The sequence below is a fragment of the Anopheles ziemanni genome (genome assembly GCF_943734765.1).
Source record: "Anopheles ziemanni chromosome X unlocalized genomic scaffold, idAnoZiCoDA_A2_x.2 X_unloc_9, whole genome shotgun sequence".
NCBI classification, from domain to species: domain Eukaryota; kingdom Metazoa; phylum Arthropoda; class Insecta; order Diptera; family Culicidae; genus Anopheles; species Anopheles ziemanni.
Window position 1 is genome coordinate 108,396 of NW_026689861.1, and position 14,105 is coordinate 122,500.

Sequence of the window (14,105 nt, forward strand, 5' to 3'; positions counted from 1 at the left end):
GACCCTGATGGGTCATATGGTATTTTACGAAAAATCGGCTAAGTCCCAAAATGGGGATGTCAGAACTACACTCAAATGTTACCACACCAAGCAAGGCAAACTTATATGAAGCAAAGGACCCTGATGGGTCATATGGTATTTTACGAAAAATCGGCTAAGTCCCAAAATGGGGATGTCAGAACTACACTCAAATGTTACCACATCAAGCAAGGCAAACTTATATGAAGGCAAGGACCCTGATGGGTCATATGGTATTTTACGAAAAATCGGCTAAGTCCCAAAATGAGGATGTCAGAACTACACTCATGTGTTACCACACCAAGCAAGGCAAACTTATATGAAGCAAAGGACCCTGATGGGTCATAAGGTATTTTACGAAAAATCGGCTAAGTCCCAAAATGGGGATGTCAGAACTACACTCAAATGTTACCACACCAAGCAAGGCAAACTTATATGAAGGCAAGGACCCTGATGGGTCATATGGTATTTTACGAAAAATCGGCTAAGTCCCAAAATGAGGATGTCAGAACTACACTCATGTGTTACCACACCAAGCAAGGCAAACTTATATGAAGCAAAGGACCCTGATGGGTCATATGGTATTTTACGAAAAATCGGCTAAGTCCCAAAATGGGGATGTCAGAACTACACTCAAATGTTACCACACCAAGCAAGGCAAACTTATATGAAGCAAAGGACCCTGATGGGTCATATGGTATTTTACGAAAAATCGGCTAAGTCCCAAAATGAGGATGTCAGAACTACACTAAAAAGTTACCACACCAAGCAAGGCAAAGTACCTAGGTGAACCCTAGGAAGAAACACGGACCAAGTCAGATGGCCTACGTCAAGAGTACAAGTGACCTAGGCAAAGTTGTATGACGGTGAGGACCCTGAAAAATCTGGTTAGTGTAGTTTAGACAGGGTAGGTTTTTGGGTCGGCTGAACCTCCTTATTTTGGGTTTTGACCTCCTCAAGAAGCTACACCTAGGCAAACTGCCTAGGGTGAAAGTGCGAAGACCAATCGAATAGTAAGACAAGTTTTGACCGATCGCCCTAGGCAAGCTTGTATGAAGAAAGGGACCCTATGGGTCATATGGAAATATACGAAAAATCGGCTAAGTCCCAAAATTGGGATGTCAGAACTACACTAAAAAGTTACCACATCAAGCAAGGCAAAGTACCTAGGTGAACCCTAGGAAGAAACACGGACCAAGTCGGATGGCCTAAGTCAAGAGTACAAGTGACCTAGGCAAAGTTGTATGGCGCTGAGGACCCTGAAAAATCGGGTTAGTGTAGTTCAGACAGGGGAGGTTTCTGGGTCGGCTGAACCTCCTTATTTCGGGTTTTGGCCTCCTCAAGAAGACAGACCTAGGCGAACTGCCTAGGGTGAAAGTGCGAAGACCAATCGAATAGTAAGACAAGTTTTGACCGATCGCCCTAGGCAAGCTTGTATGAAGAAAGGGACCCTATGGGTCATATGGAAATACATGAAAAATCGGCTAAGTCCCAAAATTGGGATGTCTGAACTACACTAAAAAGTTACCACATCAAGCAAGGCAAAGTACCTAGGTGAACCCTAGGAAGAAACACGGACCAAGTCGGATGGCCTAAGTCAAGAGTACAAGTGACCTCGGCAAAGTTGTATGGCGCTGAGGACCCTGAAAAATCGGGTTAGTGTAGTTCAGACAGGGGAGGTTTCTGGGTCGGCCGAACCTCCTTATTTCGGGTTTTGGCCTCCTCAAGAAGACAGACCTAGGCGAACTGCCTAGGGTGAAAGTGCGAAGACCAATCGAATAGTAAGACAAGTTTTGACCGATCGCCCTAGGCAAGCTTGTATGAAGAAAGGGACCCTATGGGTCATATGGAAATACATGAAAAATCGGCTAAGTCCCAAAATTGGGATGTCTGAACTACACTAAAAAGTTACCACATCAAGCAAGGCAAAGTACCTAGGTGAACCCTAGGAAGAAACACGGACCAAGTCGGATGGCCTAAGTCAAGAGTACAAGTGACCTAGGCAAAGTTGTATGGCGCTGAGGACCCTGAAAAATCGGGTTAGTGTAGTTCAGACAGGGGAGGTTTCAGGGTCGGCCGAACCTCCTTATTTCGGGTTTTGGCCTCCTCAAGAAGACAGACCTAGGCAAACTGCCTAGGGTGAAAGTGCGAAGACCAATCGAATAGTAAGACAAGTTTTGACCGATCGCCCTAGGCAAGCTTGTATGAAGAAAGGGACCCTATGGGTCATATGGAAATATACGAAAAATCGGCTAAGTCCCAAAATTGGGATGTCAGAACTACACTAAAAAGTTACCACATCAAGCAAGGCAAAGTACCTAGGTGAACCCTAGGAAGAAACACGGACCAAGTCAGATGGCCTAAGTCAAGAGTATAAGTGACCTAGGGAAAGTTGTATGACGGTGAGGACCCTGAAAAATCGGGTTAGTGTAGTTAAGACAGGGGAGGTTTCAGGGTCGGCCAGACCTCCTTATTTCGGATTTTGGCCTCCTCAAGAAGACAGACCTAGGCGAATTGCCTAGGGTGAAACTGCGAAGACCAATCGAATAGTAAGACAAGTTTTGACCGATCGCCCTAGGCAAGCTTGTATGAAGAAAGGGACCCTATGGGTCATATGGAAATATACGAAAAATCGGCTAAGTCCCAAAATTGGGATGTCAGAACTACACTAAAAAGTTACCACATCAAGCAAGGCAAAGTACCTAGGTGAACCCTAGGAAGAAACACGGACCAAGTCAGATGGCCTAAGTCAAGAGTATAAGTGACCTAGGGAAAGTTGTATGACGGTGAGGACCCTGAAAAATCGGGTTAGTGTAGTTAAGACAGGGGAGGTTTCAGGGTCGGCCAGACCTCCTTATTTCGGATTTTGGCCTCCTCAAGAAGACAGACCTAGGCGAATTGCCTAGGGTGAAACTGCGAAGACCAATCGAATAGTAAGACAAGTTTTGACCGATCGCCCTAGGCAAGCTTGTATGAAGAAAGGGACCCTATGGGTCATATGGAAATATACGAAAAATCGGCTAAGTCCCAAAATTGGGATGTCAGAACTACACTATAAAGTTACCACATTAGCAAGGCAGACTTGTATGAAGAACGGGACCCTGGTGAAAGTAGCAAATATCCCAAACCGAACATGAATATTATACACACAAGAGTACGAACATAAAGGAACACGGACCAAGCGTACCGAGAGAATCGGTACTATAGAACCCTCGTGGTTCTACACAAAGACTTTATGTTAGGGGTTCAAGCCCCATAGTACTCAAACGGTGACAGTAGCAAATATCCCAAAACGAACGTGAATCTTATTCACAAGAGTACGAACATAAAGGAACACGGACCAAGCGTACCGAGAGAATCGGTACTATAGAGCCCTCGTGGTTCTACACAAAGACTTTATGTTCGGGGTTCACACCCCAAATCGAACGTGGAATTTACTTTCTGATGGTCATGCGGTCGTCCAAAGGGGTCTAGTATCCTGGGATGACAAGCATCACGGGCACAGCTCGTATCAAAACAGTCGAAGAGGCCCGCGAAAGCTTGCTTTCCATGGCTATGCGATGCACAAATTGAGTTTACTCACCGTAGTATAAAACGAACGAACCGAACCTATCCGAGTAGGGATAATGGGCGCAGTAACATACTTCTGTGACCCAGCGAGAGTTGAACGAGGTGACATGAACTGTCAGTGGCTTATATCAGATGGGATACATACATGAGATTGCTTTCAAATCTACACTCGAAAACCTAACCAAGTAAAAGCGAACGTGGGGAGGATTCGAAACCGGTAACGAAATCTTAAGCTGGAAAGAGTCATCACTATGGATACATATTATGCGAAACCAATCAAGTGCTCAGTACTGATCCAAAACCTAAGAGCACTAGTGAACACCTTATTCTCACCCTAGTTCACATCCAAGTGATCGACCACGTGTGTGAAGCAAAGACCAATCGAATTCCTCAATGGACTGAACACTATGAACAAATGGCCAAAAACGTTATAACTATCCAAACATCCTACTATCTAGCGAAAGTCATCACGATGGAACCATACAATGATCTTAACCTATAGCGCTCACCTATTCCTACCCAGAGTGCAAGTGAACATATTGCTCACCCTAACCAGTTCACATCCACGTGATCGACTAACATACCGAAGTTACCACAAGTCAAAGTTATACGTTTACAAGCGCAAGACCAATCGAAAACCCCGAAAGCAATCTCGACCCAAAATGTATTATCCGTGAGTGTAGTCGAGTCTCGTACTCGTCATCTGTAATCGTCGGATAGAATATCCAGTACACGGTTGTCTTTCCAAATGAAATCTACATACAGAACTCGCTCTTGGCAAATGGGTGGCATTGGCGCAATCAGGAGCGAGTTCCCGTCCGGGTGCCAAGTGATTGGCAAATGTCTGGGGGAAAGCAACCATATATTGATTTGTCTGTTAGTGTACTGGGTGTTTGAGGTATGTAGTATCCACGCTTGGTTGGGTGTGTCAGAGGACCATGGATGCGTTCACAACCCCAATTGGGGTACATCGGGAATGATTTTGTGGAACCGATGTGCCCGGCACACACTAAGTTTTGTTGCAAGTTAATAGTGTGCCATGTCCGGGGGGGTTGTGATTAAACTCTGGTGAATTGCGTACTGTGGTGATTGGGGTATGAAAGCCCCGCAGTTGCAATGATCGGACGCGCCTAGCGTGTCCTTTAGTTGATGGTAGGGAAATGAAGGCCCTTGTCAGCTCACCTAAGTATTCATGGAAGTTTGGCATAAGGTCGCTGTGGTAGGGGTATGAAGGCCCCGTCAGCGCATGCACAATCGGGCGCACGTGCGCTTAGCGGAGTCGAATGCCGCTCAAGTGCCTGTCCGGTGCATCGGGTGTGTGTGATACGAGGGCAATGAGGTTCGCACGGGGGCTCGCCTCCCGTGTGCTACCGGACTTGACAACATATAGAACGTGGTGTTTGCTCCTCCGGGTGCAATGGGACAATGAACATTCGAACGCAAAGTCGGAATTCTGGTTGATCCTACCAGTAATATACGCTCGTCTCAAAGGTTAAGCCATGCATGTCTAAGTACAAACAGATTTAATGTGAAACCGCATAAGGCTCAGTATAACAGCTATAATTTACGAGATCATCAACCTAGTTACTTGGATAACTGTGGAAAATCTAGAGCTAATACATGCAACATGCCAGGACCCTCGCGGGAACTGGTGCACTTATTAGTCAAACCAATCGCGGGTTCTCCGTGTCATTGAGTTGAAGTCTGGATAATGATGCTGATCGTATGGTCTCGTACCGACGACAGATCTCGCAAATATCTGCCCTATCAACTATGGATGGTAGTATAGAGGACTACCATGGTTGCAACGGGTAACGGGGAATCAGGGTTCGATTCCGGAGAGGGAGCCTGAGAAATGGCTACCACATCCAAGGAAGGCAGCAGGCGCGTAAATTACCCAATCCCGGGACGGGGAGGTAGTGACGAGAAATAACAATATGAAACTCTTTAATGATGTTTCATAATTGGAATGAGTAGAGCATAAATCCTTCTACGAGGATCAAGTGGAGGGCAAGTCTGGTGCCAGCAGCCGCGGTAATTCCAGCTCCACTAGCGTATATTAAAATTGTTGCGGTTAAAACGTTCGAAGTTGATACTTGTCCAACACAGTCCGGCTCCGCCGACCCGGTCAACCCGTGGTCGGTGGGCCAAGTCGGAATCTGGTTGCGACTCAATGGTGTGGTAGGGCACCAAGTCTGTGTCATGGTGTGCCCTTCAACGGGTGCAAGTGTAACATAGAGCTCGACCGCTCACGTTTACCTTGAACAAATTAGAGTGCTTAAAGCAGGGTGCCCAAACGCCCTAGAATAATCTTGCATGGAATAATGGAATACGACCTTGGTCTAATCTTTCATTGGTTTGTACTCAGACCGGAGGTAATGATTAACAGAAGTAGTTGGGGACACTAGTATTACGGCGCGAGAGGTGAAATTCGTAGACCGTCGTAAGACTAACTAAAGCGAAGGCATTTGTCAAGGATGCTTTCTTTAATCAAGAACGAAAGTTAGAGGATCGAAGGCGATTAGATACCGCCCTAGTTCTAACCGTAAACGATGCCAACTAGCAATTGGGAGACGCTACAACCAGGTGCTCTCAGTAGCTTCCGGGAAACCAAAGTCAGGTTCCGGGGGAAGTATGGTTGCAAAGTTGAAACTTAAAGGAATTGACGGAAGGGCACCACAATGAAATGGAGCTTGCGGTTCAATTTGACTCAACACGGGAAAACTTACCAGGTCCGAACTTATGGAGGTGAGACAGATTAATAGCTCTTTCTCAAATTTAAGGGTAGTGGTGCATGGCCGTTCTTAGTTCGTGGATTGATTTGTCTGGTTAATTACGATAACGAACGTGACTCACATATGCTAACTAGAACGCAGTCAGCGTTAATGCGTCGATGCCGATTGGAACGGGTTAGGACCTTTCGGTGGAGTATGACCTGACACCTTCGCTGTTCGTGTGCGCAAGTGCACTTACGGTACGCTGCTTAGCAGGACAATTTGTGTTTAGCAAAATGAGATCGAGCGATAACAGGTCCGTGATGCCCTTAGATGTTCTGGGCTACACGCGTGCTACAATGTGGGTAGCAGCGTGTCTCCTATTCCGAGAGGAACGGGAAATCACTCAAATACTCACTTAGTAGGGATTATGGATTGCAATGGTCCATATGAACTCGGAACTTCTAGTAAGTGCTGGTCATCAGCCAGCGTTGAATACGTCCCTGCCCTTTGTACACACCGCCCGTCGCTACTACCGATGGATTATTTAGTGAGGTCTTTGGAGATGATCGTTCGCTGGATCCTCGTGAACCGCGTCTGCTTTATCGAAGTTGACCGAACTTGATGATTTAGAGGAAGTAAAAGTCGTAACAAGGTTTCCGTAGGTGAACCTGCGGAAGGATCATTAGTGGCCAAGTGATCCTTCCAGAAGTCCGAACCTGCGGGTTGAGACTTCGGCACAAGTTGCCATATGATAATTGACGAAACACTATAGAAGTCCGAACCTGCGGGTTGAGACTTCGGCACAAGTTGCCATATGATAATTGACGTAACACTAACAAGTCCGAACCTGCGGGTTGAGACTTAGGCACACGTTGCCTTATACATGACTTCGAACAAATACACAAGTCCGAACCTGCGGGTTGAGACTTAGGCACAAGTTGCCTTATACATGACTTCGAACAAATACACAAGTCCGAACCTGCGGGTTGAGACTTAGGCACAAGTTGCCATATGAAAGTTGACGAAACACTAACAAGTCCGAACCTGCGGGTTGAGACTTAGGCACACGTTGCCTTATACATGACTTCGAACAAATACACAAGTCCGAACCTGCGGGTTGAGACTTAGGCACAAGTTGCCTTATACATACATTGGCCAAATAAACAGAAGTCCGAACCTGCGGGTTGAGACTTAGGCACAAGTTGCCATATTATATTCGATCAAACACTAGGTAGTCCGAACCTGCGGGTTGAGACTCAAGACCGTAACAAGATGTCACTATACAAGTCCGAACCTAAGGGTTGAGACTTAATGCGATCTAGATACCAAGTTGACATCCAATACCTGTTGAGCAAAACCAAAGATTCCCTGTTCTCGAATGATTACACTATATAACAGGGAATCATGAAGAAATCAAGCAAGCGTGAAACAAAGTCATCACTTGGGCATGCTCGATAGCCAACCACATGACCTTAACCTAAGAGAGCATGCAAACCACATGATACCTATAAACGATTAACCCGCCCTAGTTCAATCGTTCACCAAGTGATGACTTCAGTATGGCTAAGAGAAAAACTTTTAAATGGGAAAAACTCTAAGTCCGAACCTCCGGGTTGAGACTTCCGCGTCGAAGGTGGGCGCACCTCCTATCCGAAAGATGATGAATCAGGGGTGTTCGGTCAGCAATGGTCGGATTCCCCGTCGTAGTCCAACTATGACAATCAAAGTCAAGACCTCCGGGTTGAGACTTTCCGCGAGTACAAGCATAAAGGAACACGGACCAAGCCGTACCGAGAGAATCGGTACTAGAGCCCTCGTGGTTCTACATTGAGAGAGCCCTCGTGGTTCTCATTAGGGGCTTTATGCAAGTCGTACTCAATACTGTGGTGTGAAGTATAAAGTAGTCCTCGCCTGGTCCACGCTGCTTCGGCGGTCCTGGGTAAGATAGTTAATTCTAGCTTGCCCTATAGTGGAATGAGGACACTTAATGCTTCGTCTTTTAGCGGCGGCTAGACTCCTCCTCACGGGGAACGAGTTGACGCGCACAGCGGCGGCTTACGCACTATGGCAATCATGGATGCCTGAAGATTCCGTGAAGTTCTCCCCTGGTCCACGCTGCCTCGGCAGTCCTGGGTAAAATGGAATATTTCCAGCTTGCCCTATAGTGGAAGAGGACTATCCAACAATACAAAGTCAAGACCTCCGGGTTGAGACTTTCCGCGTCGGTGGTGTCGCGCACCGCCTATCCGAAAGATGGTGTAACAGGGGTGTTCGATCAGCAATGGTCGGATGCCCCGTCATAGTCCAACTATGACAACCAAAGTCAAGACCTCCGGGTTGAGACTTTCCGCGTCCGGAGGTACGCGTACCGCCTACCCGAAAGATGGTGTGCTTCTGGGGTATTCGATGAGTCGGATACCCCGTCGTAGTCCAACTATGACAATACAAAGTCAAGACCTCCGGGTTGAGACTTCCGCGTCGGAGGTGCGCGCACCGCCTACCCGAAAGATGGTGAATCAGGGGTGTTCGATCAGCAATGGTCGGATGCCCCGTCGTAGTCCAACTATGACAATCAAAGTCAAGACCTCCGGGTTGAGACTTCCGCGTCCGGAGGTACGCGTACCGCCTACCCGAAAGATGGTGAATCAGGGGTGTTCGATCAGCAATGGTCGGATGCCCCGTCGTAGTCCAACTATGACAATCAAAGTCAAGACCTCCGGGTTGAGACTTCCGCGTCCGGAGGTACGCGTACCGCCTACCCGAAAGATGGTGAATCAGGGGTGTTCGATCAGCAATGGTCGGATGCCCCGTCGTAGTCCAACTATGACAATACAAAGTCAAGACCTCCGGGTTGAGACTTTTCGCGAGTACAAGCATAAAGGAACACGGACCAAGCCGTACCGAGAGAATCGGTACTAGAGCCCTCGTGGTTCTACATTGAGAGAGCCCTCGTGGTTCTCATTAGGGGCTTTATGCAAGTCGTACTCAATACTGTGGTGTGAAGTATAAAGTAGTCCTCGCCTGGTCCACGCTGCTTCGGCGGTCCTGGGTAAGATAGTTAATTCTAGCTTGCCCTATAGTGGAATGAGGACACTTAATGCTTCGTCTTTTAGCGGCGGCTAGACTCCTCCTCACGGGGAACGAGTTGACGCACACAGCGGCGGCTTACGCACTATGGCAATCATGGATGCCTGAAGATTCCGTGAAGTTCTCCCCTGGTCCACGCTGCCTCGGCAGTCCTGGGTAAAATGGAATATTTCCAGCTTGCCCTATAGTGGAAGAGGACTATCCAACAATACAAAGTCAAGACCTCCGGGTTGAGACTTTCCGCGTCGGTGGTGTCGCGCACCGCCTATCCGAAAGATGGTGAATCAGGGGTGTTCGATCAGCAATGGTCGGATGCCCCGTCATAGTCCAACTATGACAACCAAAGTCAAGACCTCCGGGTTGAGACTTTCCGCGTCCGGAGGTACGCGTACCGCCTACCCGAAAGATGGTGTGCTTCTGGGGTATTCGATGAGTCGGATACCCCGTCGTAGTCCAACTATGACAATACAAAGTCAAGACCTCCGGGTTGAGACTTCCGCGTCGGAGGTGCGCGCACCGCCTACCCGAAAGATGGTGAATCAGGGGTGTTCGATCAGCAATGGTCGGATGCCCCGTCGTAGTCCAACTATGACAATCAAAGTCAAGACCTCCGGGTTGAGACTTCCGCGTCCGGAGGTACGCGTACCGCCTACCCGAAAGATGGTGAATCAGGGGTGTTCGATCAGCAATGGTCGGATGCCCCGTCGTAGTCCAACTATGACAATCAAAGTCAAGACCTCCGGGTTGAGACTTCCGCGTCCGGAGGTACGCGTACCGCCTACCCGAAAGATGGTGAATCAGGGGTGTTCGATCAGCAATGGTCGGATGCCCCGTCGTAGTCCAACTATGACAATACAAAGTCAAGACCTCCGGGTTGAGACTTTTCGCGAGTACAAGCATAAAGGAACACGGACCAAGCCGTACCGAGAGAATCGGTACTAGAGCCCTCGTGGTTCTACATTGAGAGAGCCCTCGTGGTTCTCATTAGGGGCTTTATGCAAGTCGTACTCAATACTGTGGTGTGAAGTATAAAGTAGTCCTCGCCTGGTCCACGCTGCTTCGGCGGTCCTGGGTAAGATAGTTAATTCTAGCTTGCCCTATAGTGGAATGAGGACACTTAATGCTTCGTCTTTTAGCGGCGGCTAGACTCCTCCTCACGGGGAACGAGTTGACGCACACAGCGGCGGCTTACGCACTATGGCAATCATGGATGCCTGAAGATTCCGTGAAGTTCTCCCCTGGTCCACGCTGCCTCGGCAGTCCTGGGTAAAATGGAATATTTCCAGCTTGCCCTATAGTGGAAGAGGACTATCCAACAATACAAAGTCAAGACCTCCGGGTTGAGACTTTCCGCGTCGGTGGTGTCGCGCACCGCCTATCCGAAAGATGGTGAATCAGGGGTGTTCGATCAGCAATGGTCGGATGCCCCGTCATAGTCCAACTATGACAACCAAAGTCAAGACCTCCGGGTTGAGACTTTCCGCGTCCGGAGGTACGCGTACCGCCTACCCGAAAGATGGTGTGCTTCTGGGGTATTCGATGAGTCGGATACCCCGTCGTAGTCCAACTATGACAATACAAAGTCAAGACCTCCGGGTTGAGACTTCCGCGTCGGAGGTGCGCGCACCGCCTACCCGAAAGATGGTGAATCAGGGGTGTTCGATCAGCAATGGTCGGATGCCCCGTCGTAGTCCTACTATGACAATCAAAGTCAAGACCTCCGGGTTGAGACTTCCGCGTCCGGAGGTACGCGTACCGCCTACCCGAAAGATGGTGAATCAGGGGTGTTCGATCAGCAATGGTCGGATGCCCCGTCGTAGTCCAACTATGACAATACAAAGTCAAGACCTCCGGGTTGAGACTTTTCGCGAGTACAAGCATAAAGGAACACGGACCAAGCCGTACCGAGAGAATCGGTACTAGAGCCCTCGTGGTTCTACATTGAGAGAGCCCTCGTGGTTCTCATTAGGGGCTTTATGCAAGACGTACTCAATACTGTGGTGTGAAGTATAAAGTATAGAGTCCTCCACTGGTCCACGCTGCTCCGGCGGTCCTGGGTAAGATAGTTCATTCTAGCTTGCCCTATGTGGAAGAGGACTCAATACCCTACCTGTTGAGCTTGAAACAAAGTCATCACTTGGGCATGCTCATATTGCCATACAATATTCCATTATCTACTAATGAGCATGCAGCTATATGATTATAACCTGTAAACGATTACCCCGCCGTAGTTCAGCGCTTCAACCAAGTGATGACTTCAGTATGGCTAGTGTGTGAAGTATAAAGTATAGTCCTCCCCTGGTCCACACTGCTTCGGCGGTCCTGGGTAAGATAGTTAGTTCTAGCTTGCCCTATGTGGAAGAGGACACCATACTTAATACTGTGGTGTAATGAACAAAGTATAGTCCTCCACTGGTCCACGCTGCTTTGCAGTCCTGGGTAAGATAGTTAATTCTAGCTTGCCCTATGTGGAAGAGGGCATACAAGACAAAGTATAGTTCTCCCCTGGTCCACGCTGCTCCGGCGGTCCTGGGTAAGATAGTTAATTCTAGCTTGCCCTATGTGGAAGAGAGCATACATGAACCAAGAACGAAGGTTATGATCGAGGAATGATTCGACAACTAACCGATGGTATGAAATGTGAAGAATTCAAGCAAGCACACAATCAAGTCATCACTTGGGCATGCTCGATAGCCAACCTCATGACATTAACCTAGTAGAGCATGCGAAAACCAATATATATGTAAACGATGCCTCCCTAGTTCAGCGCTTCAACCAAGTGATGACTTCAGAATGGCTAAATCAAATCGGTTCAAAACATACCATCGGTACCCTATTGAAACACACAAGTCGATATCAAACCTCTTAATTGTGTAGTCCTCCACTGGTCCACGCCGCTGCGGCGGTCCTGGGTAAGATAGTTCATTCTAGCTTGCCCTATGTGGAAGAGGGCACATTACTCAATACTGTGGTGTTATGAACAAAGTATAGTCCTCCACTGGTCCACGCTGCTTCGGCGGTCCTGGGTAAGATAGTTAATTCTAGCTTGCCCTATGTGGAAGAGGGCATACAAGACAAAGTATAGTTCTCCCCTGGTCCACGCTGCTTCGGCGGTCCTGGGTAAGATAGTTAATTCTAGCTTGCCCTATGTGGAAGAGAGCATACATGAACCAAGAACGAAGGTTATGATCGAGGAATGATTCGACAACTAACCGATGGTATGAAATGTGAAGAATTCAAGCAAGCACACAATCAAGTCATCACTTGGGCATGCTCGATAGCCAACCCTATGACATTAACCTAGTAGAGCATGCGAAACCCAATATATATGTAAACGATGCCTCCCTAGTTCAGCGCTTCAACCAAGTGATGACTTCAGAATGGCTAAATCAAATCGGTTCAAAACATACCATCGGTACCCTATTGAAACACACAAGTCGATATCAAACCTCATGATTGTGTAGTCCTCCACTGGTCCACGCCGCTTCGGCCGTCCTGGGTAAAATGGAACATTCCAGCTTGCCCTATGTGGAAGAGGGCACATTACTCAATACTGTGGTGTGAAGTATAAAGATCAGTTCTCCCCTGGTCCACGCTGCTTCGGCGGTCCTGGGTAAGATAGTTCATTCTAGCTTGCCCTATGTGGAAGAGGACACTTAATACTTCGTCTCTAAGCGGCGGCTTGACTCCTCCCTACGGGGAACGGGTTTACGCGCACAGCGGCGGCTTACGCACTATGGCAGTCATGGATGCCTTACGTTTCTATGAAAAGTGTGTTCCTCCCCTGGTCCACGCTGCTTCGGCAGTCCTGGGTAAGATAGTTAGTTCTAGCTTGCCCTATGTGGAAGAGGACACGTAGACTTACTGTGGTGTGAAGTATAAAGTTCAGTTCTCCCCTGGTCCACGCCGCTTCGGCCGTCCTGGGTAAAATGGATTCATCCAGCTTGCCCTATGTGGAATGAGGACACTTTATGCTTCGTCTCTAAGCGGCGGCTTGCTCCTCCCTACGGGGAATGGGTATACGCGCACAGCGGCGGCTTACGTTATGGCAGTCATGGATGCCTTACGTTTCCATGAAAAGTGTGTTCCTCCCCTGGTCCACGCTGCTTCGGCAGTCCTGGGTAAGATAGTTAGTTCTAGCTTGCCCTATGTGGAAGAGGACACGTAGACTTACTGTGGTGTGAAGTATAAGGTTCAGTTCTCCCCTGGTCCACGCCGCTTCGGCCGTCCTGGGTAAAATGGATTCATCCAGCTTGCCCTATGTGGAATGAGGACACTTTATGCTTCGTCTCTAAGCGGCGGCTTGCTCCTCCCTACGGGGAACGGGTATACGCGCACAGCGGCGGCTTACGCAAGTTAGTCACCCTCGGCAGTGGATCACTCGGCTCATGGATCGATGAAGACCGCAGCTAACTGCGCGTCATAATGTGAACTGCAGGACACATGAACATTGATAAGTTGAACGCATATTGCACGTCGTGGGAACCTACCATGATGTACAGATGACTGAGCGCTTATATTTGAGAAATGTATCGCATACATTTAACTACGCCGTGACACCCGTCACGAGACGTGCACCATGATGTTAACTAGGGTCGCGACGACCCGCTAGCATTAAAGAACCCGTGGTTTACAATATACTGGCATTGGAATTCGAAGTATTTAGAGCGTCCGTGTTCCCGCGTGAGGCGGAAGTACGAGGAGAAGGCGTGC

The 14,105-nt window shown here is 48.3% G+C and overlaps 1 non-coding gene across 1 annotated transcript; it reads left to right on the top strand.

Moving 5' to 3' along the window:
• Positions 1 to 13,753: 13,753 nt before the first annotated feature.
• Positions 13,754 to 13,908, top strand: LOC131292715 (5.8S ribosomal RNA). The gene has a single exon (XR_009190324.1). It is a non-coding gene; the product is annotated as a 5.8S ribosomal RNA (ribosomal RNA).
• Positions 13,909 to 14,105: the final 197 nt, after the last annotated feature.